At 36.3% G+C, this 27,442-nt stretch overlaps 1 protein-coding gene across 9 annotated transcripts in view; it reads right to left on the reverse strand.

Annotated features, from left to right (window-relative positions):
- MAP2 (microtubule-associated protein 2) overlaps positions 1–27,442 on the reverse strand; it is a 267,610-nt gene that overhangs the window by 107,304 nt on the left and 132,864 nt on the right. For 6 of the 9 annotated variants that reach the window (XM_012727016.1, XM_012727014.1, XM_012727010.1 and 3 more), the window contains exons 1-2: positions 26,259–26,532; positions 25,929–25,996 (exon numbers count right to left, since the gene is read on the reverse strand). The gene's annotated coding sequence lies outside the window, so the exon portion shown is untranslated. Of the gene's footprint in view, positions 1–23,262; positions 23,282–25,928; positions 25,997–26,068; positions 26,103–26,258; positions 26,533–27,442 lie in introns of those variants that run through there. The other 3 variants (XM_012726979.1, XM_012726983.1, XM_012726989.1) reach the window with 3 other exon arrangements.

A 27,442-nucleotide genomic window follows, 5' to 3' on the forward strand; every position in this document is an offset into this window, starting at 1 on the left:
TTTAACTATAGTTTTAAATATAGTTTAACTACAGTATAACTATACGGTAGTTTAGTTATATAGTTAACTATAGGCTTAAACTTCTTTCTCGATACAAGATAAGTCCAGATTCACCAGGTTTAAAGAAATTTAAAGATTGCTTCTTATCTCAAAAAACATACTTTTTGGATTTTGTGTGTGATGGATTCTTTATAAAATTTAATGAAAGCTTTGCATTCATACCACACAGGCATAAACGTTATTTATTCAAAAGCTTCCTGGGTCCCATTCATGCACTGCCTGGGAGCCAATGGACCACAAGTTAAAAACACTTAAGTTAAATAATTAGGTATTAACCATTTGCAAGTTAGAGAGTTATTTCTGTACTCTTTTCGATTTTTACAGATCTAAAGCATGGTTATTGTGCAGGGGAAAAATGTGACCTTTATGTATCTATTTATTACTTCTCAAGTAGCTTTGATTGCCTATTCTGTAGGAGGGTTAGAACGAATAGTTCTTTACAAAAATGAATTAGAGAATTCTAATAAAGAGCTTCTTATTCTATGAAAATAACACAAGTTTCTGCATTGGATAACAAAGAATTCAGTAAACACAGAACCCAAATGCCACAAGTTTTAGCAAAATAGGTATGTATTACTCATAAAACTGTACCTTTCTTAATGCATCTAAGGCACAGGAGACAATGTAAGCAATGCACATTTTCTTTCTGCTTGCATTACCTTTGGGATAAAAATAGACCACTTCAGTGGTCTAAGCTCTTGGGAAACAGACTCAAGACTTTCCTTGCTTCAAAGGACTCCTGACTTACTTACCTTTCCAGCTTCATTCTATAACACACATCACAAGATATTTGTTCCACATATATCTAAGGAAGTGATCTAGCCCTTCACTTGTTACTGTGTATTCGATATTGAAGTCCTGTTAAAAAATGCAGGCAGTGATCTCCCTGATTTCAAGGAGCTTTTACAATCATAGCTGGGTGGGCATCGGCCATAATACAAAGCATAGGGTGAGAGAACAGAAGACAAAGTGGAAACCAGGGACAACACTGGGTCAAAGAAAGATTGTGTTGCTTTCCAATTATTAAATCGAGCATGGTTTTTAAGATGAGTTTTATAAAGTATGTTGGGACCCCAAACTATGTTTTAGGTAGATTAATATTATATTGAAATGGATGAGTTCATCAAATAAACAGGACCATATGTCCTGGGATAGACCAAGAGCCTTGGGATGGACCTATTGTGTGGGGGCAGGAGGAGGAAAACAGCGAAGACAATCCAGAAGAACCAAAACAATTCAGCAAGGCAGAATTTAATCAGGGGGGCTTTTGGGAAAAGTAGATGCCACTAGTATTATATTTTTATGTATACGGCAGAATTTAATCAATCAGATTTCTGAAGTTTTATGACTTGTCGGGGATCTCACAGTCAGTAGGAGGTGATGAGTAAGACTGAGGTCAAGTTTTCTGTATTCTCCCCAGTGTCATTCAGCATGAAGCTAAAAAGGTGACCACTCAAATTTTTAATGAGATTAGTGCAGAAGAGTGCTAAAATAAAATTTAAAAAAATCAGCAAGTAGTAGAGTAAGGAAAATATTAAGAAGAGAATGGGACAAATAGGAAATAAATATTCAAAACATCACTCAGCTTTTGAAAATATTTTAAATCTTAAATTGTATCCAACGGTTTTGTAGTTCAAGACAGCCTGAGAGAAGTATGTTACCAACTTGGAAATGCCCCTGGAAAAGAATAGTGTAATATAAGTAGTGAAATATAACTAGTGCAAAGTAGTATAAGAAATGGTGAATGAATGAGTTTTTGTGACTACTTTATTATAATGGGCAAATACTATTAACTTTCTTGATCATCAAAAAACCACTATATATATATATATGTACAAAAAGTTAATACATATATCTGATGGAGTATAACAGGAACACAAGAGCAATCAAGATATACTTAATTTCATCAATCTTATAAGGTCAACTTGGAATCCTGTTAAAATTCAGGTATCATACCTTCATCATGTATAATTTAGCATTTGACTTGACTCAGACATGATATCAGCTATCAAATGTTATAATTTTTATTATAGTCAAATAATGTCATCAAAACAAAGAGATTTGTACAGATTTTTCTAAAGCTGCTCTATATGCTCAACTTAATAGAGATAGATGCTAATTAGTTTCTGCTTGGAAAAGGTCCATGAAGTGAATTTACTGTTTTTAACACCAATTCCCTTATTATTTCATCACTGTTAATAATAAGAGAAACATCAAGATTGCCCTTTTGCTTGTATGAAAACAAAGGCAGGTATAATATAATTTATACCCTCAGTTCTACATTTCCATTTTTTTTTTAAGATTTATTTATACATACAAGAACTGGGTGTAGGCAAGAGGTGCAGGGAGTGACATATTCACCAGAGACAGAGTGGGGAGCAGAACAGGCAGATCTACTGAGATACACTGCTGATGGGAGCAGTGGGCAAGATAGGAGAGGTCTGCTGTGTCATGTGGGTCAGCTCCCTGGCTGGGGATCAAACTCATGCTGCAGTGGCTGGTGTTAGTGCTTAGATTTTAACCCCTGTGCCACCAGGGAGACCCCAGTTCTACATTTCTTTTATATTTTTACCCATAAAGTATAGAATAGTTGGTGAAGGATAGACGTGGCCTTCCATTAGTGAACTTAATGTAGTATTTACCTATGTTGATTTTTTCAATGATGGGCCCCTGAAAATTAAGTAATGTTATAATGCAATGTCACTTCAATGTAAGTTTCTTAATGAAAACTATAATTATCCATATTTCCCTGATATATGATTTTAAGTTTTACACTTCACACAATTTATTTTCTACTGGGTCATTTTGCCATAATGCAAATATAAGTTACTAATAACATTATCTATTACAAAATGAGGGCCCACTTGAACAGCCTCCTCTCCGTGATTAATATTAGCTTTTATTTCTTCTCAACAGATCTTGGATTTCCAGATGACGTCTGAAGATGTTCCTATTTTACATAATAACACCAATTTTATAGCATGCAACTGCAATTGAAATTACAACTCTTGCAAAAGATAAGGAATTACTTGAAGAGCATGAGGACCACGACGAAGAAATTCTTCAACAGACAAATCATGGAAAAATGAAGATCTGGTATGGGTAGACCAGTAACTCAAAGAAAAGGGGGAAATTCACAAAGCTGAGAACACAATATTCATTCAAGCAAGAAATCATTTGTATATTATAACAATTAAATGTAAGCCAGGAAAATTGATGAAGCTCTTGAATTTTTTTTTTTACAAAAATATCCTTTCTAAGGAGCATGCTGGCAAAGCCAAATGTGACATGAAGACTATGGAATGGTTCCCTACTAAAATTTGTGGGAAAATTATTCTAAAACAAACAGAGATTAAAAAACACTTGACAATTTCATTTTTCTTAGAATTGGCACATGTAAATCATAATGTAAATATCTCTATGCATAGTTACAATGTTCTTATTTCATAACATTTAGTTATATTTTTCACACTAAAGATTCTCACATTTTTTCCTCATTTTTATTGCAATTTGTTCTTTTTGAGGAAAATGTAAATGCCCCTTTTCTGATATCAGTTATTGTCAGATGAGGTCTTCTTGAATTTGATACTTCATATAGACTGCCAACTGTAATAAATCTATTTCTGTAAAAGCTGATTAGAAGCCATATAAAACAGTCTAAGGTACTGAATCAAGTCTCACCAAAACACTCTGATGAAAAAAATACTAGTAAATAGCAGCTACAAAAAACCTGTATTTTATGTTGTTGTTGTTGTTGTTTTTAAATATTTATGCATATAAGAACTGGGGTGTAGCCCAGAAGCCCAGAGGTACAGGGAGGGTGAGAGGATTCAGACACAGAGCAGGGAGCAGAACAGGTAGTTCTACTGAAATATACTGCTGAGGGGGCAGCAGGTGAGACAGGAGAGGCCTGCTGCACCATGTGGGCCCGCCCTCTGGCCAGGGATTGATCTTGCGCTACAATGGCTGGTGGTAGTTTGATGGCACTATGTTGTTAACTCCTGTGCCACCAAGGAGGCCCAAGAAATTGTTTTTAAAACCTTTCTTAAAACAGTCTAGTTACCGCTAATTTGTTTACTTTCATACCTTATTTGTTCACTTGTGTGCACCCTTGTTCTCTCTCTCCACATATTTATGGAACACTAAATAAAATACAGTAGGAAATTCTTTGTGACTATGTTTTAAATTGTCATCTTTTGGATTGTGTACAACATGCCAAAGCCATGCAGCCTTATTAAACAGCCCTTGGAGTTTTTAGCATTTCTGTGGGGAGGCCATTAAGTATGGAGTTTATTGCAGTCTGCAGAAGCATTCTGTTTTGGAATCTGAAGACACTAACACTTTGTCTTCTGTGTCCCCTTATACAACAAGGCTGGCAAACTATAATTATCAGTATTTTCTTTTACAGCAGGATAATTATTTGTTATTTTTTGCTTAAGCAATAAAAACGACTACAGTGTTCTCCCCACAAACAAGGTTCATGTGCACAGGAAGAATATAGGCCCCCCTGTCCACAAAGTATAGAAAGACCCTAATTGCTCTCCATCAAACAGACTGCCATTGTATGTTACTCCAGTGAAATACCAAAGACAAGTTTATGGGAAGTCATTACAAAAAGCTTCCAAGAGAAAGCATCTAAGAAGACCTCCCTTTTTCTTATTTCCAATTATATTTTAACTGCTAATGTTCATACCAGTAAACAAATGCATCAATATAATAATTGTGACTCCAGAAACAAAATCCTCTTTCCTACAATTTACGGTTACATAGACAAGGCATGAGCTCCTTGTGTGACACTCATTTTAGTTAATTCAAGGGCCACACTACCAAATTAGCTCATCTGGATTAGGGCAGATTAAGATAGGGATTTGTACAACATTCTTGTTTCAAGGGCATTGGGCACAGACTTAATGAATTTCTCACTACCTGCTAGGAATACTAATAGGGAGGCATGATTAAGCAATGGCAGTCATTCTGGGATTCTAGTCAGTTCATCTTTCTCTGCCCCTGACTAATCTTTAGCCTTCTTTTTGGTATTTCTACTGACTGCTGGGGAAATCTAGTGAATCTCAGAGGGACTTCTGCACACTCTGGTGCAAACTAGTGAATGCCCAATATGCAACACAGAATTCTCCGGAAGACCAGGGACCTACCTAGCTTGGCTCGACAGAAAGTTCAGTGCACTGGAATGTGTAACAGCACATCTGCCTGCCAGGCAGCTGCACATTCCATTGTCCAGCATTGTCCTCGGTGTTATGCAAACTTTCCAAATCTTTTATTTTTCCTCCAACTGAGCACTCATTGTTACATTGATTTTGAAACCAGTATTGGCAACTGAGGTTGTTCTGCAGGTAAGAAGACTGAATCAATCAAAAAAAAAAAAAAAAAAAAAGCTTCTTTAATCATGTTGACCTCAATCCCAAAATGTACACAACTGTGGTTATTCTATTATGTGGCCACAAAGAAGAGACTACAATGAGACAAGGGAAGATTAAATAAAGGTTATTGACATTACCCACCGACAAGCAGAAAAGCTCTGAAAATGCACCCTTCAATGTTTGCTTTGTGCTTGTCCCTCTCAACATGCTCAAGGTCAATGGGGGTGTTGTCAGGAGTGTATTCTGCCTGTATATTCTGTTGATTGTGCTGAGCCTCATTTCCCAGGTGTTCCCATCAACTAGGACAGTAACTACCAGGGCTCACTGGAGGTGAGAAAGCTCTCTGAGGTGATTATCTACTTACTTCATAATCTTACCATCTGTCAAAAGCACCATGGTAGGTGGGAGAAAAATACTAGACAGGCCATGTTGTAGATTTTACATTATATTCTTGCCTTAGATAAACCAAGGGATTTATCTTCCCTATAAGCATTGTGGCTTTCAGTCTGTTTGGATAAGCAATCCTACTGAACTAATTATTACTTTTCCCAAGTTGAAGCCAGTTTACTTTCTAGTGGAGCTGGATGAAAAAATGGCTGTGCACAGCAAGGGAGTCTCTTTCCAAATGATGTCTTCATGTTCTTGATATTTAAGGCTAAGCAACCCCTGTCTTCAATGGGCTCAGTGCAAGGCTTGAGATGCCAGCCTGAATCATTAGCTTCTCTCCGGGGCTGCCAGAGGGCATGGTCATCAGGAGAGCTTGTCAATTTGCTTCCTATCCTCAGCAAACAAAGCAAGTCAGGAAGCAATTTTAAGGTTTAGTATATAATATTCAATGTGTAATGATTGATTTTAGGGAAGTGATATAGAATTTCGTTAGTAGCTCTGCCCATTTATAAAAACCCTATTCAAGAGTTGGCCTCATTTTAGTGTACTCAGAAGCAACTCAAATTTGTACAAAACCAGAGAATTCTTGGTCTCTTATCTATCTGGCTCCACTTTTAGAAGCTTATTGAAGTAAATTCCCAGTGGAATTTATACTGTCACTAGTAGTATCTATAGGCTTATCAGTACTGGTAATACAGGTTTAGAACTTATTTCTGAATTCATCTTCCTATTTACACTTGTTCTTCAAAGTGCTAGTATTTTGATGCAGTGAGCTGATAAAAGGCTCTATCCTCTGACAGCTAACAATGTCAAAGTATCTCCCGGGCTGGCTGGAGAGGAGGTTGTGAAATTATGCTTAAAAAGCATTCACAGCAGCATTTAGCTTATCACTGAATGGGTAGCCACTCACTCTTTGTAGCCTTTAGCCAATTCTTAAATATATTTAAAAAAGAAAACTAATGGTTTTCATATTTGTTTTAAAAGTTAATGATACTTAAACCCAATAATAAATAATTCATTTTCTTTTAAGATGTGAATTGCTTTGTTTCATTTGGGCAGGGGGCTGGTAGAATAAAAAATAGTTGACCTTTGAGCTGAAAACAGAAAGTAAAGAATATTGATTAATATCCTTTCCAAAGTAGATAAAATTCAAAAGGTGAACATGTAGCTTAAGAGAACAACCAGATGACATGCTTGAGTCAGAGGTGTAGTTTGGGAGATCTTTTCATAAAAATTAAAAAAAAAAGTTTGTAAAAAGATGAATTTATGAGGTTGAACCTTAATGTTAGAAAAGCTTATGCATGTCATATAAGTAAGCAACCTCCTTCCTAAGATGTCCTTTAGTTATTCTGTTTTAAATTTAATTTAGTTTGTAAGTCAGGCTAGGTCTTTAAAGGTTTTATTTTTAAATATATAAATCAGACTCCTTCAAAGGAGACTAAAGTATTGTAATAGTCTTATCTGCATTTCCTATCAAACCGAAACATATATTGCCAGCTAAATAAGATTTGATTACCCAAAACCGATTTGTAGCAGACTCAAGGATCATGATTGATGGGGCTAGATTCAATCAGAATTCTCCTCAATTACACACTTGTGACTCACTGGTGACATGGAGGGAAACAGCACAGAAATAAAAATTCCCAGGAGCATAATGCTATATAGCATATTGATTTCCAAGGGATACTGGACTTCAGACATGATTCATAAAAGTTCTCTTTAAAAGTAAACAAGAGTCATTGCCTGTTTTAAGCAATGCTTTACATGTCAAAAAACAATTCAACATCTTATGAAAGATAAGGAAACAATCTAAGTGTCTATCAAAGGAATTGGAATAAAGAGGATATGGCTTATTTCCATGATGGACTACTACTCATTGGGGGGAAAAAAAGATGAAATCTCATAAAAACATGAATGGAAACTGAGGGAATTAAGCGAAATAAAATAAATCAGAAGGAGAAAGACAAATACTGATGATTTCACTCACATTGGAATATAAAGAAATGAAGCAATGGAAAAGACAAAAATAAAACCAAAACAAACCCTTGGATTCTGTCAGCAGACCTGAGGTCCCTAGAGGGGTGATTGGGAGAAATGGGCTGAGGCACACCCCAGCAAGTGGCAGAAGGCTAGTAGTATTTTGGTGGTGGACGTGGTAGTGTAACAGGATGGTCCCCAGGAAAAGGGGAGGTTCCAGGTTCCCTGCCCTTCCCTGGTGGAGCTGGCCAGGGAGGAGAAAGAAGTTGGAGAAGAAACAGGAAAGAAGGAAAATGGATGGAGAGGCAGAGGAGACCTGAAGGAGGTACCTGGAGCAAAGAAACATGAAGCTGAGCTTGTTTCTTGGTTAAAACAGATGTGGGTGACAGACCCGTGGGGGGATTAACAATGGCAGCTTTTTGTTTGTTTGTTTGTTTAAGGATTTAAAGATTTATTTATTTATTTCTGCATACAAGGACTGTGGTACAAGCCAGACGTGCGGAGGTGAGGGGTGGGGGAGGGCAGTGTGAGAGGATTCAGCAAAGACAGAGTGGGGAATAGAACAGTCAGATCTATGGAAATATACTGCTGAGGGGAGCAATGGTGGGGACAGAAGAGGTGTGGTGCACCATGTGGGTCAGCTCTCTGACCAGGGATGGAACTCATGCTGCAGTGGCTGTGGATAGCTTCACATTGCTGTCCTCTAACCCCTTGCACCACCAGGAAACCCTCCGTTAAGGGCTTTATGCACCTGAGTATGTTTTGTCTTGATGCAGTGGATGGCAGGACCTAATTTAGTGCAGTCAGGCTTGAGAGTGCTGGGTTACCCTTCACCCTGTCCTGGAATAACAATGCTTAGGTAAGGATTGATAAAACCTACTGGTGAGAAACCTAGCCTTATGGAGTAACTGGCCAATAACTGTGAAGAGAAAACCAAACCTGAACTGACCTGCACTATTAGCATCTCATTGTTCTCAACAATATACTGGTTTAGACATAAAAACTTGAGCAAGGATCTCTGAAAGTAAAAACAAAACAAAACAAACAAACAAATACTGTAACCTTAACTTCTAGGAAACATTGCAGTCAGCCCTACTCAACAGATGGAGTTCTGCAGAGCACCTGAGATCAGGTAGCAGAACAGCAGGAACTGGAGAAGCCTGCAAATTCCAGGCAGCTTCCTGCAAGCTCACCCCAGCTCCACCCAGCCCTGCAGGTGTGCTACTCTTCATTCCACAGGGAACTGCCAAGAAAGCTCCAGCAGAAGATGATACATCACATTAGCAGGCAAGAGAGAGACAGCAAAAAATAATCCCTCAATAATTTACCTTTCTTTGAGTAAGGATCATTGCAACTATGACCATTGCTGGGAATTTTGATACTAACTAGCAGGGCAAAATATCTTGCTGGAATATGTTTTGGAAGGAGATGAATTTGCAAACAGGCTAGAGAATAGACAAATCCTTTTAAACCAGCTGGGAGGACCAAGAGCAGCTGGGAGGTCTAGAGGCTGAAACAGACAGGAATGGCTCAAAAAAATCTGCATTGCAGATAAACCTCCTGAGAGACAGCTGAACTCCTGATATCTCCCACACCAGCTTCTGTCCAGAGAGCAGAGAGGCTCCACGTGGTGTAATTTAAAATGTATATAACTTCCAGGCCTTTCTGGTGACCTGGGGTGATTTCGCACAATTCTGTCTTTTGTCTTGCTGGTTTTCACACCAGTGTCTTTTTTTTTTTTTTTTTTAATGGAGTAGGGGTGAAGGGAGCAGAGAAAAAGGATACTAGAAGCAAAACTGTGCAGTACCTGCAACCACTCTTGTAAAGGTGTTAACTTTTATTTAATATTGGATATTGTCTTTATGATACTTGTAATCACTTGACTTCAAAATCTAAGAATTGAACACCTAGCCTGTCTGTTAAGGAGCTTAGAAACATAAAACTTGGATAGTGATAGTAATCTCTATCAACTATAGATCTTCTGCTATGTAAATTACCAACAACTGCAACACGGTAATATGCTATATCATCAGTCCTATTTTGTACAACTTAAACTTGACACATACTTCTCACAGAGGATGAGGGGCAAATCCAAGATTGAAACAAAGGGTATCTGACATCAAAGTTGTCAGATACTCCGTCCACGGTAGGTAACTCAACAGATACTAAATACCTTTTATGTGCATATGTTCTGGCTGCAAGAAAAGGGATAATTCACCAGTGATAGCATCCAGAAATTCTTGCTTTATCTGGGAAAAAGGCAATTGTAATAATGACTTTTTAAAGAGAGGCTACTACTAGGATAAAACTTTTCTAAAAGACTTCATATTTCTAGAGTCTGTTCCCAAATAAGTCAGAATTTTGTAAACAGAAAACTGTAACTAATGTCTAGGGTATTATCACAAGGAAAGCGAATGTCCAGGGAGGGACAGGGGTGTTGATGAATAAGCAAACACAGAGGACTTTCAGGGCAATAATTATGCTCAACATGGTATCATGACAGACAGAGGTCATTTTGTACCAGGGTGGGACCCCTTTCCTTGCCCTATAACAATCTGTCCAGACCTCTAGAATGTACACCACCAAGGGACAAACCTATGGGATTGAGTGATTATCTTAAAGCATAATTAATCTTAATGTTTACTCTTGGTGAAAAATAAATCACTCTAGGGAATGATGTTGATACTCAGAGACTCTAGCATGGGGAGCAGTTGGGAGTATATGAGAAATCACTGCGCCTTCCTCCCAATGTTACAATTAACCTAAAACTTTTTTTTTTAAAAGTTCAGTATTTTTAAAAAGGAAAAAGAAAGTAAATATCCAATTAAATGTACACAACACATGCATAGATGGTTTTGGTGATCCAGAGGATAGATAAGATCCAATAAACAAACTCTGGATGAGATGCCAGTGAGAGAAAGGGAATAAAAGCTATGTCTGTTAGGCAGTCAGTGTCGTTCTTGAGCACCCACTGTGTATGGTCCCTGTAGTTGGTTCTGGTAAGTTCTGGGATTCTAGGTAGGAAAATGATAGACATTGTAGATGTTCCAGTCTTATGAAGGAGACGTGCATTAAACTATTAAATATCAGTGAGGAGTTTGATACTGCTATGATGGATATGTCATTTAATTGCCTGTCTTAGACCAGAGGCAGAGAGGTTTATCCATGAAACCTGAGTAATAACCAATGAGTACTTCAGTACTGTCAGGGCAGGAAAGGTGGGGGGTAGGATGGGCAAGAGTATACAGAGAGTACTCCAGGCAATGAGAAAGAAATTATTTTAATAGCCTCAGGGGGTTAACTCAAGAAGAGCCTACAAAGTCAGGCAGAAGGCAGATCCTAGAAGCCTACAGCAGAGTTTATAGATTCATGACTTTATTATGAATGTTAGGAGAAGGACTGGAAAGTTCAGGAATAGCATTAGATTTCATTTTGAAAAGATCAGTCCAGCAGCTTTGTGTACACTTTTGGATGGGAAAGAAACTGATGCTGAAAATTGTTGCTTTTGATAAGATCAGAAATTATGGGTGTCTAGCATCCAGAGCCCTCAAGGATGCAGAAATGGATAGATTTGAACAACATTTAGGAAGCAGAACTGAGAGGACTTGAGGACTGATATGTTTTAGGTAACAATTTTAATATAAATGTTATATATGTGTGTAAATAACAATGATATTTTAAAAATGACATTCCAGGGCCTTTGAAAGTAAAAGTAAACAAAGTTGAAAGTAAAAGTAAACAAAGTTGCAAAGCTGTTACAAAAAAAAAAAAAAAAAACAATGTGTAGGGTAGACCGCAAGTGATGGAAAAACCTCAAACCAAAGAGGCTTGAACACTATAGGAAAGTATTATAAGATTATCTCATGTTCAAAATGGCAGCTGAAGTTCCAGGTGTTTAACCCGAATTTCTACCAGCAGAAAGGTGCAAGGAGTGATACAAAAGCACACTCCTCCTTTTAAGCAACTGATTTAAAGTTTTCACATACAACTTTTATCAGTGTCTTACTGTCTGGAATTAATTATATTCTCATGCTTAGCTGCAGAGAGAATGGAATTCTGGGTCTTTTCTGAGTGCCATGTGCCCATGACACCCCTCTCCCACCTCCCGATCCCCCGCCCTACAAAAAAAAGGAGGCATGGGGCAGAAAATAAAATAAAACTCAAAAACTGCCAATCTTTTACAACAGATAATGAAAACACATCAAAATCCAACTCACTCTGAATTAGTAGTCCACATTTTGTTTATGACTCCAAGTACATTTTTAACCTCAATTACAATCTAGCTGGGAAGGGAAAGTTAAACAGAGCTTCCCCATCAATAAATAGGGTTTTAAGCTCCTGCAAAGCAGCTTCAGCTATGCCAGTATTTGAGAGTAATTGTTTATAGTTTCATTTCCTTTTCTTTTAATGGTAGCCATAAAAAGTCAAACAAATGCATTTTATTCACATTCCTTTGGAAGAGGCCTTGAAGTTAAATTATTCTATGTTGCTAGAACCATTAACATTTAACTAGAGCTGGTGACTTATCCTCCACAGACATTCAACTTTAGAAAGTAATAACTGTGTGCAGAAAATGAGAATTAATAGCTGTTGGTCAGAGAGTGAATCATATATAAACCACTCACCATACATCATTCACATTGATTTATATTTTGTCTGTTTGATATGTTCTCAGCTTGTTTCTAGGAATAACAGCTATCAATAAGATGCTGTGTTTTAATAAGTTAGGGAAAAATCCCCTTTTTATCAGTCATCCACAAATGGTTTCCCAGAACACTGAAGTCAAAGGCTGCTGTGGTTCCTAATCTTCTTTCTATAATTTTCTCTTAATTTTTCTTCGATCTTATAGGTAGGTCCTTTACTGTGATTCTCACATTTTCTCTATTTTCCTTATACTAGGTACTTCCTGTCCCAATCTCAGTAAGAGAACAGAATTCAATTAGCTGCAGTCATATGAAATCAATAATATTTTTGTGACAGCTAATTAGCAGTACTAAATTATACTCATTATTAACACAATATGCACATTCTAAGTTTTGCCAAGCAAAAGGATCAAACACAGTAAATCATATATTCTATGCCAAACATAAGATTCACATTAATTTTAATTTAACTGATAGTATGTTAACTATATTGTTGTTCTGTTTTTACTTTTGTCTATTTTATTAAGTGAAAATGTATGCCTTTACAATTTTTTATTTTAGTATTGCTACTAAACATATCTTCCAGGGTGTTGGGTTTTTTTTTTTCTTTCTCTTTTTTGCATTGCACATAGAAGGTTAGTTTTAGTTACAACTCAGTGTCACCTATCCAAGATAAAGTCTTATATGTAAAGAGAGTTTGTATTTATACAAACTTTACAGCATACATCCAGCATATATATGTTCCAATAATCAGATATTAACTTTATTTAACAGAAAAGAAAGGCCCAGGAGAAATGAGTAATATTTTCAACTAATTAGAAAATTGGAGAGAGAACAATATAAAATAATGATGCAAGATTATAGTGCAAACATGTTGTTATAAAAATTCATAGTGAGTATATTTTGATCAGTCTGCATGTTCTGCTCCCTACTCTGTCTCTGATGAAGTCTCTCTCTCTCTCTCTCCCTCTCTCTCTCTCTCTCTCTCTCTCTCACACACACACACACACACACACACACACCCCACCCTTCCACACCTCTAGCCTGTAACCCAGTTACTGTATGCATAAATAAATACATCTTTTTAAAAAAATTCAAAAAGGTAAAAAATTCATAATGAAAGGGCCACCTGGTGGCATAAAGGGTTAAGTCTCAGCACTCTGAAACTATCCTCAGCCACTGAAGCAGGAGTTAGAAACCAGGCCAGGGAGCTGACCCACATGGCAAACCTCTCCAGTCTTACCTGCTCCTCCCATCAGCAGTGTGTTTCAGTTGATCTGTGCTTTCTGCTCCTCACTCTGTTTCTGATGAATCCTCTCACTCCTACACCTCTGGCCTATACCCCAGTGTGTTGTATGCATAAATAAAATAAATCATAATGAAGAAAATAAAATATCTGCAAAGGAAGTGTTACCATGCATACTGCTTTCTCCTATTTATAATATAAATACTGAAAATACCAAAAACTGATAAAACTGTGGGAAAACAATGTAACATTAACAAAACATGTTCTGATATTCTAGAACTCAGCACTCAGATGGGCTCAGGCAAAAAGGGAAGAAAAAAAACACATGAGGACTCTGCTGTCTGGGATCTGGGGGTTAGTAGCAGATCCATCGCAAGGTGACCTGGAGCTGAAAGCCTTTAAATACACACTCTGATGGGCTGAGGGCCAGTGTCATGGCCATTTTGTAAGGAATGTATGCAGAACAATTGTGACCTCCAATAATACATTTTCAGTTGACAGAAGAAATGTTTGCCTCCAGTGGTAATAACAGGAACTAGCTGAGAGTAGGTGATCAGTTTGGCAATGTGGTCTAGTGCAGATAATCCGTGTGGAATCAGACATATTATGGAATTGTGGGGGTCCTAATCTTCTCCTCGCTTTTCTGCCTCTATGTTCCTCCAGGGAGACTTTCTCTCTGACAGGCTGTCCCCTTGCCCAGAACCTGAAGTCTGCAGTTACAGTAAGGGGATACAGAGCTCCACAGCAGCAGAAGAAAGTTAGCCCAGGGTTTCATTCATCAAAAAGAAAAAAAAAAAAAACCTTCAAATAAGACAGGTGAGAAAAGCCAGCATAATGAAGAAGAAGAATACTTTTAAAAAATTACTCTTGAGGACACAGAGATGATTTGGAAACTGAAATAAAACTTCCTACTGTAATTACATATCTTTCTCAGAGAGATTTGAAAGAATATTGTAGACCAAGAGCATGAACTTCCTCCCAAAAATGAATTATGGAAAATATCAAATCAGAATATAAGAAAGAATTCCTGGAAATTACTATAGGATCAGCCAAGTAATTCACTGAATTGACTTAAAATAGATTGTGCAGAACTGAAATCAAATAGTAATAATGAGAAAGACAAAGAGGAAGAGAAAGGAAGGAAGAAAAGGAGAAATAAAAAACTAGAATGTAAAATATCTTCAAAATATGTGGAAAAAGGAAGCCAACACTATTCAACATGAACCCCCTATCTGCAGAATAGAGGTAAGGATAGTAAAGAAAATCAAAGACAGATACCTTAAATTAAAATAAGTTTCCTTAAATTACAAAGGATAAAATTTAAAATGGTCGTATTGCCATCGAATATAAATGTTAAAACACGGTCTTCATCAGTACACATTATTCTGAAATTGCACAAAACTTCTAACATCTACTGGTATAAAATATCAAATCTATTTTGCAAAAATAAGAATCTGACTGATACCAGGTGTCAAACATTTTAATCAATAACATTAAATGCTAAAACTGGAGCAGAATTGCATATGTGAGCAAATTTTCTGTCAAGGCTTAGCACATAGTTTGAGCCATGTAAGATCTCAAATTTGTTACTGTCTTGGCTCATAGAATAAATATTTAGAAGAAACTACAGTAAAACAGAAAGGAGTACAATAAATGATGGTATGAGACAGAAAGCATGGGGAATGTGAATATAGTCTAGAACAAGGGTCAAGAAAATATAGCCTCATGGCCAAATACCACCTGAGTTTTTAAAGTTTTACTAGAACACAGCCATGGTTGTTCATTTATTTATTATCAATGACTTCTTTGAGCCAAAATGACAGAGTACTTGCAGCTGTAACAGGCCATATGAGTAGCTGCTATGAAGATTTATGACCCGCAAGAACTGAAAATATTTACTCTCTACCTTTATAGTAAGTGTGTTGACTTCAACTTACAGGAAAGAAATTAGGTTGCAAGAAATTACAGTTACTGGATCTTGACTCCGAATATTCTTTTATTCTGTTTACTTTTCTAAATCAACTGAAACAAAATACAAATTACCTAATTATAGTCTCAGAACAGAACATAAACATTATAAACTTTGACGGTATAAAGATAAGAGTATATGTGTAAAAATATTTTTGCTGGAAGGTGGGCTCTAGTGGTAAGAAGGAAAAACAATTATGAAGTGGGGAAGGTGAATGGACGTGATTGGAGCTATCAGTACAAATATATGAAGTTTAAAAATACAGGGTTTCTTTTTTTTTAAGATTTATTTATTTGTTTAGATATACAAAACTGGGTTACAGGCTAGAGGTGCAGGAGCAGAAAGAGGATTCACCAGAGACAGAGTGGGGAGCAGAACAGGCAGATCAACGAAGGACACTACTGAGGGGAGCAGCGGGCAGTCGGAAGAGGTCTGCTGTGCCAGGAGGATCACCTCCAGGGTTGGGCATTGAACTCACACTGAAGCGGCTATAGCTAGCTTGCAGTGCTGCATCCTAACCCATTGCGCTAGCAGGGAGGGCCCAATATCAGTATTATTTAATCCTACCAAACAAGAAAGACTTAGAAGCAATGGTACCACAGAAGTAATGACCTTGCTAGGTGCCTTCTGAATTCCTTCTTTGGACAAATTCCTGCTTATAATCTTGGGAAAAGGGGCACGATGGGTCTAGAACACCTTGTGGTGCTCACTAACAAGTGGGCCAGCAAAGGAAGTGGGAGCTGCTTGGAGGGACCCCACCAGACTTAAGTTACTTTTATTTTACTTTCAACTAGATGTTTTACATTTGTATATATTTATCAACTTCTTGTATCTGTGTCTATTTTGCAGTTTAAAAAGTCAACAAAATTTACAAATAATATCAAGCTAAGTACTCTTAAATGAACTGGGGGGAAACGGGGACATATGGGAGACAGTGTTAATGAACTAAATTCCTCACTTTTTATTGTTGGGTATTAGCAGATACTGTTCAAAGTTAAGAACTGAACAACAGTTTCAGAGAGTATAGATTATAATGAAATTGGTGGTCAGACGAATTCTTGGGGAATAGTAATTGTTAAGACAAATGTTCACTGGGATGTGGGAATAGATAGGGACTTAGGGGAAAGACGGTTCTTTAATATTGGCCCTTTGGTTTTACTTGACTGTTTTCTTTACCATATGTAGGCATTTATTTAATTAAAAAACACTTATTCACTACTCACTTAAAAATAGGTATTGTGCGCCCTCCTCCCTGGTGGTGCAACGGGTTAAAGTACAGCATTAAGCTAGCTGCAGCCACCTCAGTACGAATTCAATCCCTGGCCAGGAAGGTGACCCACATGGTGAAACAGATCTCTTCTGTCTTGCCTGCTGCTCCCCTCAGCAGTGTACTTAGTTGATCTGCCTGTTCTACTCTCCACTATCTCTGGTGAATCCTCTCACTGCCCCTGCACCTCTGGCCTGTACCCCAGTTCTGTATGCACAAATAAATAAATCTTTCAAAAAAAAAAAAACACCTCAATTCCTCTTCCCTTTTTTAAAAATTTGATCCATTGAGGAAAGTTATGCACTTGATGTGTTATATACATTATATAAATAAAAGCTATCACTATTTTAATCATTATTATAGTGATGATAGACAGGGAAGAGAAGGCTGTGGAGTGAAGGGGTTGGCTGAGGGTAGTCAAGGGTGTGAAGTCAATGAGGGTCTTGGAGTTCATGGTTGCCTTAGAATAGGTTCTTTATTTTGACAATCAATTTAGTACTTTATTAAAGTATTTCAGAACTAGAACAATATACTTATTTAAGATAACACATTCATTTATTTATCCACCTGAGTGCACAGTAAAAGGTTAAAGCTTTTTTTACAAAGTCATCACTCCCAGGTTTACTATTTTCAAATGGAGAGACTTGAATAGGTCATTTGTGTTTTTCAAGTTTCTTTTTTAGATGAAATAAATGTAATTACACATCTTCCATTCCCATTCCAGAGATTATTGTAAGCTTTAGGGTGTACTTTATTGGAAAATCCTTTGTATGACTTAAAACATGGCAGAGAATTATTCTTTTCTTCTGAAAGTCTAAATTCAACTGCTTAACTGGTCACATTATTCCAACAGTTGTACAATCCAGAGTCTGCATCCTAAGTGTTTTTGTGAACACAACAAAGCGGGTAGAACTAAGAGTACAAAGTACCTGAACAAATTAAGTTATCTATGTCTGTTTACTACTTCCCTTTGACTGACTGGACTAACTATCATGCTATAGAGGAAAAAATATAACAATCTAGCCAGCATTACCTTAAGTTTTTCTTTGCTAGATTTCATATTTCCTCACGTACTAACGTAGTCTTGAAAAGTCAGTCATTTTAGGATTTCTTGTCCCCACTACTTAAAGAACAGGAAGTCTTGTTAAGCTTTTTTGAAAAAATTTCTAGCACATTATATATTCACCTGCAACTATGCTTATAATCTTAGCCAGTTGCACTTAGGTACTATGTAAGAAAGACATTTGATGCTGCATACTTTATCTTATTCTGCATACATAACCATGAGAAAACTGCAATAAACAGGAAAATATTTTCAAACAAAACTAAGTACAAACACTGTTCATCTTGAAAATAAAATATAAGATCTTCCTGGAAAAAAAAAAAACACGATTCTAAAAGGTCCTACACATTGTGGAGAAATACATTTTGCTTGTAATATATTAAATGGAGTAACTTTGCTTCAACAATTACCAGATGTGGATCAATGTACATCCGGTTGCTTTAAATGGTCATAATCCAGAGTCATTAACACCATGATAGACTGAAGGAAGGTTAATTCAAACCATCTGAGGCAAACCCAAATGGAAAAAGAAAAAGAAAGAGGATCAATTCACATGTTTTTATTTTTTTCAGCAAGAAGCAGAATGTGTGTTAGGATGAACAGAGACTATCCTGTGCTGACCTGAGACTCAACTTCCGAACAAACAGCTAATGGGCAATGTTCTTAAGTTCTGGAAGTTTATCCAGCTATACTATGCAGATAAGACAAGTACAATCCATTTTAGAAATTCTCGATTCTCTCTCTCCCTCTCATTCACACACACACACACACACACACACACACACACACACACACAGCCCCCACTCATTTCCTTAACTGCAACTAGGTAAACACCAGTGGCATTTTCTCCAAAGGCAGTATAAGAAATATAAATATGCTTATGACACAGCTTCTTTCACTCAGGGCCTCTCCTAAGTGCTCTCCTTGAAGAAATGTAATTATCAACTTAAGCTGACTATGTGCTCATATGGAAACAATCTGATATTTCACTGAAATTTCTTATAAGTTTCTGGTAACATTACTCATGCCTACTCTGTGTAAGTAAATATCAAGTTAAAAAAATGGCAGTGACAACAAGCAGAGATGTGGGCCTGGAATAGCCTAGAGATAGAACCAGTCCTTTAACCAAATGAGAAATGCGAATAAACATGAAAATATCACAGATGTTTAATGTACACTGAGGCTGTTCTTCCTTAATGGATGAATATGCATACATAACTGAATTTTTATTTTCTTAGATATTTTACAACTACAATGTGTGATGTGAAGGGAATCACATAGGTAAATGTCTCCATGATCCTGCAATTATGGGGGAGGATTAAGAATTACAACCTGGTGCTGAAGTCAGAAAGAGAACACTATTCCAGAACAGTCTGTCAAAGCTCTTGTGAACATTTAGCTACTATGAACATTCTAATCCTCTACAAGCATACACATCCTTCTTCAGTCTGCCAAAAAGAGATGATTTTATTGGGGAAAAATGCATTCTTTGAATCAAAGTCTACCCTCAATAGTCTCCTATGATTTGAAGCAGTCTCCCAATGTTTTGCATGAGGGTTTATGTGGCAAGAAGACTGAACCTTCACAGCTAAGCACAGAGAAATGTGCTACATAAGAGCTAGGGGCCAGAGAATTCAGTAGGCCTGTGCTGTGCTCAATATTCCCAGTAGAGAGGCGTTTAAAGTCCAAAGAAATGAAGCAGGAAGAGGAGTAAAGAAACTGGCACAGTGTTTTTATATACAATTACATCCCCAAATCTGAGCCTCAAGTATTCATTCTGTGGTGTAGTGAACACTGACCATGAACAGAAAGAATGAAATCTCAGTAGCCCACCAGGGCTGGTTTAATGGATCTTTCATAAACAACTGGCTGGTGCTGAAAAGCTCCAAGGTAAAAAGGGACAATTCTTTTTCACTATCAAAGAGATTTGAAAGTATGTAGTCTTGCCACACAAAGAGAAGGGTTCATATCTCACTTGCTCATACAACTGATCCAATAATCTCTACCTCTCCTTGTCTTTTTACCTCTGACTCATCAAAGCACATTTATAGACTAGCAGCACCAACATTACCCAGGAGTACATTAAACTATAAGATCTCAGGACATTCCTAAAATCTGCTGATTCTGAAGCTGCATTTTAATAACGTTTCCAGTAGATTCATTTCTGCTTTAAAGTTTGAGTTTATCACCTCATATTTACTCTTTACCTACTTACCTATCTTCTGTAAAGCTGTCTGAGTAATCTTTTATTTGTTTATCCATTCATTACTTTTCCCTTCTGGAAAAAAAGCTCTTAAGGCAGGAAAAGGGCATGGAATTTGTGTTCAATAAATACTCACTGAATAATAAGTTAATTTTTCTCCAGTCCAAGATAAAGTTCAAATGATATATAAGGTCCTCCATTTTAGTTTTACCACTAGAAAAATTCTCACTCTTTTCTCTTGCTACTATCTATAGGGAAGATGAACTTTGTTGCCCATGTTCAAATTCTTGTCTATTAAACTCCTGTTCTTTCAATTTTCCCTTCTATTTACATATGTATCCCCCTTTTCCCCTCCTTCCCGCACAGACATCGCCCTTTCCCCGCCTTAAGACTCTATGTTAATAAGATGAGAACCCCTGTAACTACTTCCCTAACAACTCTATTAATCTCTTTGCGTGAGTATGTTTTATTATTGTTATCATATCCTAATTTATTTATTTGCTTCTCAGGATCTTGCTTCTGTCCCCACAATTTATCAGACCCAGGCCCCAAACCAGTCCCAACGCTGGTTCAAATTTCTCAGTCTCTATTCCTTCATCTGTAAAGTGGGGGTAAGAGCATCTACATCAGAGTCTCTGAATTGACACTGAGGTTGGCCCATGGTAGGCGCTAATGCAATCTCAGATTCCCCTTCTTGGAGGGAAGCTGAGGCTCATTTTGAAATAACCAAACTAGCCAGGAATTTGACAGTAAACAGTGATTCTGGTACTGGAAATAACCACTGGAAATATCACATGTATCACAAACTTTTCCATTGCAGCATTATGATGCCAGTGAGACATTGGGAAATATAGGAATAAACCTACAATGTCCATATGATAGAATATTATGCAGATGGCAACATGTTGTAAGAAATGCTTAAGACACTACTGAGTAGAAAAGGCAAAATTTAAATTGTATGGTTCTGATCCTGATTACGTAAACATAAATACAATAGATGAAAGATATGAAAGTAAATGGTTTAAAACATGTTAACCACAATCATTGGGTTATGCAACTATATGTGGCTACGATTTCCTTCTTAGACTTCTTCATATTTTACACATCTACAAAATGTGTATTATTTTGCTTCTATAACATACAAGTGCAGAATTAATAAATTTAACAGGTTTTTTATTATCATTCTCGTTCTTCATTTTTTTCTGGAGAGCTTGAAGTATAGCCTTGTTTTCTATTACCTTGTCTGTCCTCTTCTTTCTTGACTTTTTATTTTTCCTTAAACATTGTCAATCCCTGCCTCTCATCCTATATCCTAAATATGGGTGCTGCACAGAATTTTTGCTCTGTTTTTTTCCTAATCTTTTTTGATTCTGTCCTATCACCCTGATATCTTCTTCCAGCTTTTGGACCTGCATGATCCTACCTCCCATCCAGCAGCAAGGCCTGAACCCCCTTTTCAGTTTTTTACTCTCTCAACTCAGTCAGCATTTACTGACTGCCTCTTATGTTTTAAGCAATCTACTAGAAACAAGGGACATGGAAAAATAAAAGAGGATCTTTTCTTTCAAGTACTTTTAACTGCCTTTTTCTATTCATTTTTCCTGATAAAAAATTCAAACATGACAGTTACCATTGAGTCCTTCTGTTTTTCATTCCTTCTACCAAATACTCCTATACTCCATACATGAACTTGAGTTCAGAAACATGTTTCATTTTCATGACCTCTATTTTATTCCCACTGTCAACATCCCCTTTGGAGTTTTTCTTTTTTCCTGGATGATCCTATGATAGCTTCTCAAACAATACCTTCTTCAACATGCTCTCACACACAGCTCTAATTTATCTCACACAGCACTGTAAATCATCTGAAAACACAGCTTAGACCACAGTCTCTTAACCAAATAAAGACCCTAACTTCCTACCGATGCTAGAAAAAAAAAATTATGTTTGGATAATAGACCCCTTTCCAATGTAATAAGTAGCCTAAATAAAATTTTATTGTTTTGATCAAAAGTAAATATTAGTCATTCCACATGGTTTCACCTAATTGTACTCAGATAGCTTTCCATCCTTATCTTCTAAGAATTCTCTTCTTCTGCCCTGCACTCCAGAACTCAAATGAGATTCACCTAAGCTTTCTAAGCATGTTCATTTCCTTTTCTTCTTTTCTAATGTTGTGTGTTCTTCCAGGAGCATCTTCATGCACTACCTTACCTTTGGATACTTCTATTCATACCTAAGTTCTAACTCTACAGACTCATGCTCCATGAACTATTTCCTGTTGAACCTCCTTGATTATTATTAATCCTGCCCTGTAATGAAATCTTCTTCATAAATTATTTATGTGTATCTTGGGACACCAGTGAGGCTTGGTGCTACTTCCTTCTCTTAGTCTGCTGGACTCTCTGAATTCCATCGAGTTTTGTTATACACACTACTTTACAAGTAGATGATCTTAATAAAACTGATGTACTTGAGAGTCGCTATGCTATATTATTGCATTCTAAATGATACTTCTGCTTATTTATTTGACTATTTAAACTCTGCTTTTATTTCAATTAAAAATATTCTGTAGCTACAGCAAAATATAGCATAGTTATTCTATTTAGCAGTAAATTCTTGCCACTTTTCTTATACAGATTATGAACTCAATAATGCAGCTTCATTGTAATGATATGAATGAAGCATTATGTGAATTTATTTAAAATTAATTTAAATTCCTAATTTAACTGTGACATTCTTCCTTAAAGAATAATGTTGTTTGTTCATGTTAAATATAAAATGCATATTAAAGATACAAAATATAACAAAATGTGATGATTATGCATTTAAAGATATATCCCTATCTATCCATCCACCCATCCATTTTTCTATCTACAAGGCTCTTGTGCAGCAATCCACTTTAATAATATTGAAGTAACTAATATATCAAGTATAAATAATGCAGACAAACTGTGACTATGAGCTAAAAAACAAAAAATCTACTAGAAAAAACAGCATGTTGTGGTTAATTTGAGGGACTGTGGCAAGATTTATATTGATTGTACAGTTAGGGATCAATTTATTTACCTGTATAATAGAGGCCATATCCATCTCCTAGGATTATAGAGAGAGTTAAATGAGATAACATATGCTAAAGGCATAGGGCATTATCTGGCACATAGTTAATAATAAATATTTTAGCTTCATTAATAAAAATAAATGACAGAAAGAAAAATAGTATTCTTTAAAGCTGTTATGATTCTAGAAGTTTCTTTATGGTCCTTAAATAAATAAATGATGTCATAGTAGCTCATAATAAGGAACAAAGCATTAAGAAGACTATGACATCATTTCTAGTATTACATTTAGAAAGAAAAAAAAAAAGGTTTCCTCTCTACTGCAGCAAAATCTTGGCTGAAGACGTGAAGAGCAATAAACAATGTCAAAGCCTGGGAGTAGTATTTAGAAGCTACCATAAAGCCAAACTCATGCTGCAGTTTGGCATATTTCCCCAGCTTATGAGAGGAAAAGGGACCATTTCAAAGATTCTTTCCATCTTAACCTAAAAGCAGAGAAAATCCTTACCCATCTATCCTGAAGAAATTGCAATAAGTGGTCTTTCTGATTTTCTATTTGGCATTCATTATCTTATTACTTAGAAACATATAATGTATATTTTAGGTAAGCAAAAATAATGTCATTTCATGAAAAATAAAGAAACAAAAGAATGGTGGAAAATGCAGATGAATTCATTAAGCCATCAAATAAATATATTTTTTTTAATTCCTACTGTGGTTCAGGCACTATTCTTGGACTGAAGATATGAGTGAAATAATCAGTAAATGAATTAAATAATGTTAAGGTGATATTAATTCATAAACTCTGAAGCAGATTCCTAACTGTCTTATTAGGGTCCAAAGTCAAAGTCTCTTCTGATTTAGCACTAAAGCTGACTATCTGAATAAGCTCTATTTTATTACACAAAGCTTGTTAACTTTTATTGTTATACAAAGTCTGTTGTATCAATTAGAAAATAGTTCCAGAAAACATAGGTGTCAAGAGGGTTTTGGTGAAGTAATATGTCACTTTACCAATACCCAGATAAATTGCCCCCTGAGTTGATTAGTTTCTATGGGCAACATATTGAAGACTTGAAAGGCAAATAACTTCATCTTTTTCCTATTCACATAAGTACCACTAAGTTCAAAATCAATATAATGAATTCCTAAGTGATGATGAGCAGATTCCCTCATGAAATACTACACAGATTTTGTTAGATGGGAAGATACCAAGTAGTTGTTTTTTTTTTTTTTTTTTTTCACCAAAAGAGAGAGAGAGAGAATAGTCTCCAGGGTTTTACAACATCCAAGAAGAGCAGTAAGTCCTGTTAGGATATTTCAACACATGATTCCACTAACTAATTTCTGAGGTAAAAGTGAAATATATTTAATGTATCTCTGAGGTCTATCAGATTTTTCTCAATATCTGAAATAATGCAATTTCTTTTTCTTTTTTTAGAACACTGATTTATTGTAATGAATTCATTCCCCTGTGCAGCTTCTTATGTGAAGCTGCCTACACGCTGGAAGGGTGGTGACAGTGGCATCTGCCCCTTTCCTCTCTCCTACAATAACTACCCACAGCAGCAAGGCTCTTAATAAGTGCTTGTGGAATGAATAAATTAAGGTTCTCATAATTACACATTGCAGAGAAAATTAAACAAGGACAATGCATTAGTCTCCTTCAAGAGCTACAAATACAGGTGTACATTCACATACTCTGGGCATTTCAGGACCAGTATGTGGAAAATAAGAAGTAATAAAAAGACAATCTTACTGCATAAAATGCTTTGGGTAGATAGTCTAGAGGAGAAATATGCGCATGCCAAAGAAAGGATTAAAAGATATCATTGATCTTCTATTCAGCAATGCATAAAATGTCTTCCATTTTTTTAAAGGCAAATTACAAATACATGTTTGATTGACATGAGTTTATACTCAAGTCAAAGAGGATCTTAAAGAATTAAAGAAAGGCAATACCTATAATTGCCATCTCCAATCAATAGATATCCCGATGATGAATTTGAAAATTAATATTTTTCGAGTGAGGTATAAGGCCCAGGATCAATGGATTCAACGGCTTTCATGCCAATATTAATTACTTTCTTGTGCTGTCCTGTCTGAATCAAGCACAGGAAAAATCAGTTCCTCTAATAACTAAAAAACCTCCACCTTTCAATATATCCATTGTTAAAGACTCAAGCACGTGAATAGTTACAGTATCTTATTTGTAAACCCCAACAGCACTGAGTCATTCTTGGCTTTCATCGCTCATTAGATCTGGGGTGGACAAGCAAATTCACTGAACCATTTTTAAAAAATCATTTTTAAAAGGATTTCCTCAGACAAAAGCAGTAGTATATTTCACTTAAATTCAATTGCTGAATTTTCATTGAGAATTGTGGACAGTTTTAAAATCTGTTACAATGATAAAAATTCAAAATAAGCCATGCATATAGACATTTGTTAATAACTTGCTACACAGTCAAAAGAAACAATTCTTTAGCTCCATAACCAAGACAGTGTTTGGATAATAGCATTCTCCATATCAGAAATCGTACACGCCATAGACAATGACCAACGTGAACTTAAGGATAAAAACCAACCACAGTGAGATTAACTGAAATAAAAACATTTCAAACACTCCTGGTTTTTCCTCATTTAAACACCCAAACAAACAAAAATGTATGGTACCTTTTAATTTTCTGAATGAGTAGTTCCCAATCAATGTTTCTTCGGTTAGAGACAACAAGCTGAAGAATCTATCGAAACAAAACAAAAGAAAAAAAATACACGTATAGGATTGTTCATTAATATAGAAAACTGTAACTCACCAGCAAATATAGTCTTTATATCCAGAAAATAAATCTATGTCTTGAGATCTGTAGTGGAAAAATTCAGTACTTGAATTTTTAGGAAGCTCAGTAATGAATTTTAAAGCATTTCACTTTGAGATCACATAAAGCCTCTTTGAAATGCAAATTACATATAAAACAAATAAATAAATAAAACCCAAACTATTACCAGCACATATGCAGCGATACCACCCAAGTCTAGCCTTTGAGGATCTCTGCAGAATGCTTCTCCCTGAGCATCATTTCCCCAGGCTGGCTCTCCCTCTCCAGCTCCAGACAGACGCAGTCTGTAAGCCACCAGCTCCTGTCTGTGTGTGTCAGGAAAAGGGAAGCTGCAAATTAGAAAAAGTCCCCGCAGTGGCGAAAAGGAAAATAAGGCGAGTGGGAGAGGGAGAGAGAGCTCACTAGCCTCAGAATTTTCGAGAATGATGACAAGCCACCCAGCTCCGCCATCATTCACTGACAATAAGATGCAGCCGTGGCTTAAAATTTAGCAGTTTGCCACAGAGGTTTCTGGTATCAAATGCCTGACGGGCATTTTAATTGCCTCCATCCAAGTGTGTCCCCAGGAGTTGAGTCTATAAGCCTATGAATGTCATCATCTGTCTCCTTTGTGTTAATGCCAGACACACACACACACACACACACACACACACACACACCATGCTTAATGGAGAGACGGTTTTCTAGTATATAGGATTACAAGTAAGTCAGGTGGATACAAAGTGAGCATGCCTAAATGATAATTTATGGGAATTTTTATTATCTTCATTAATGACATCAGAGAGTCTTTTATGTTTTATCATTGCTGGGCAATTACAATATTTTAAAACGAATATCACATATTGTTTGTTTATTTAAAATAAATTATAGGTCTGATTACAGAAATACAGAGATTTATGTATATTTTCCTACAGAAAATTCAATTCCCTTGTAATTGTGACAATTATCTACTGGTGATGTTTTTCTTATAAAAGAAAAAACAAAGAGGATTAGGAAATCCAGCGTGATAAGCAATTTCTGTGCAATCTATTTTATTCCATTTTGTACAAAAGCAAAAGGAGGTGGTCACCAGCTTGGTTACTAGGATTGTACAATCCCTGAGGACTGAGGCAGGGAATGAATCTTTGGCATAATCAGTACCCCCTTTATGTTAGCATGTGAAATTAACAGTTGAATATCCCTGTTTTACAGTGCCCTTTTGTAGAGAGGCTAAGTGTAGAATAATTTCCTGCATTTATTTCTTGGGCAAACGGAGAAAATGTTAACAAATTAATTTTTACAGCATTGTTAGCTCCCAGTATTTGGTGAATGAAACAAAATTCTATGTATTCCAAAAGGGCCTGCTGTGAA

This window comes from Condylura cristata, unplaced genomic scaffold, assembly GCF_000260355.1.
Source record: "Condylura cristata isolate star-nosed mole 26May11 unplaced genomic scaffold, ConCri1.0 scaffold00002, whole genome shotgun sequence".
NCBI classification, from domain to species: Eukaryota; Metazoa; Chordata; class Mammalia; order Eulipotyphla; family Talpidae; genus Condylura; species Condylura cristata.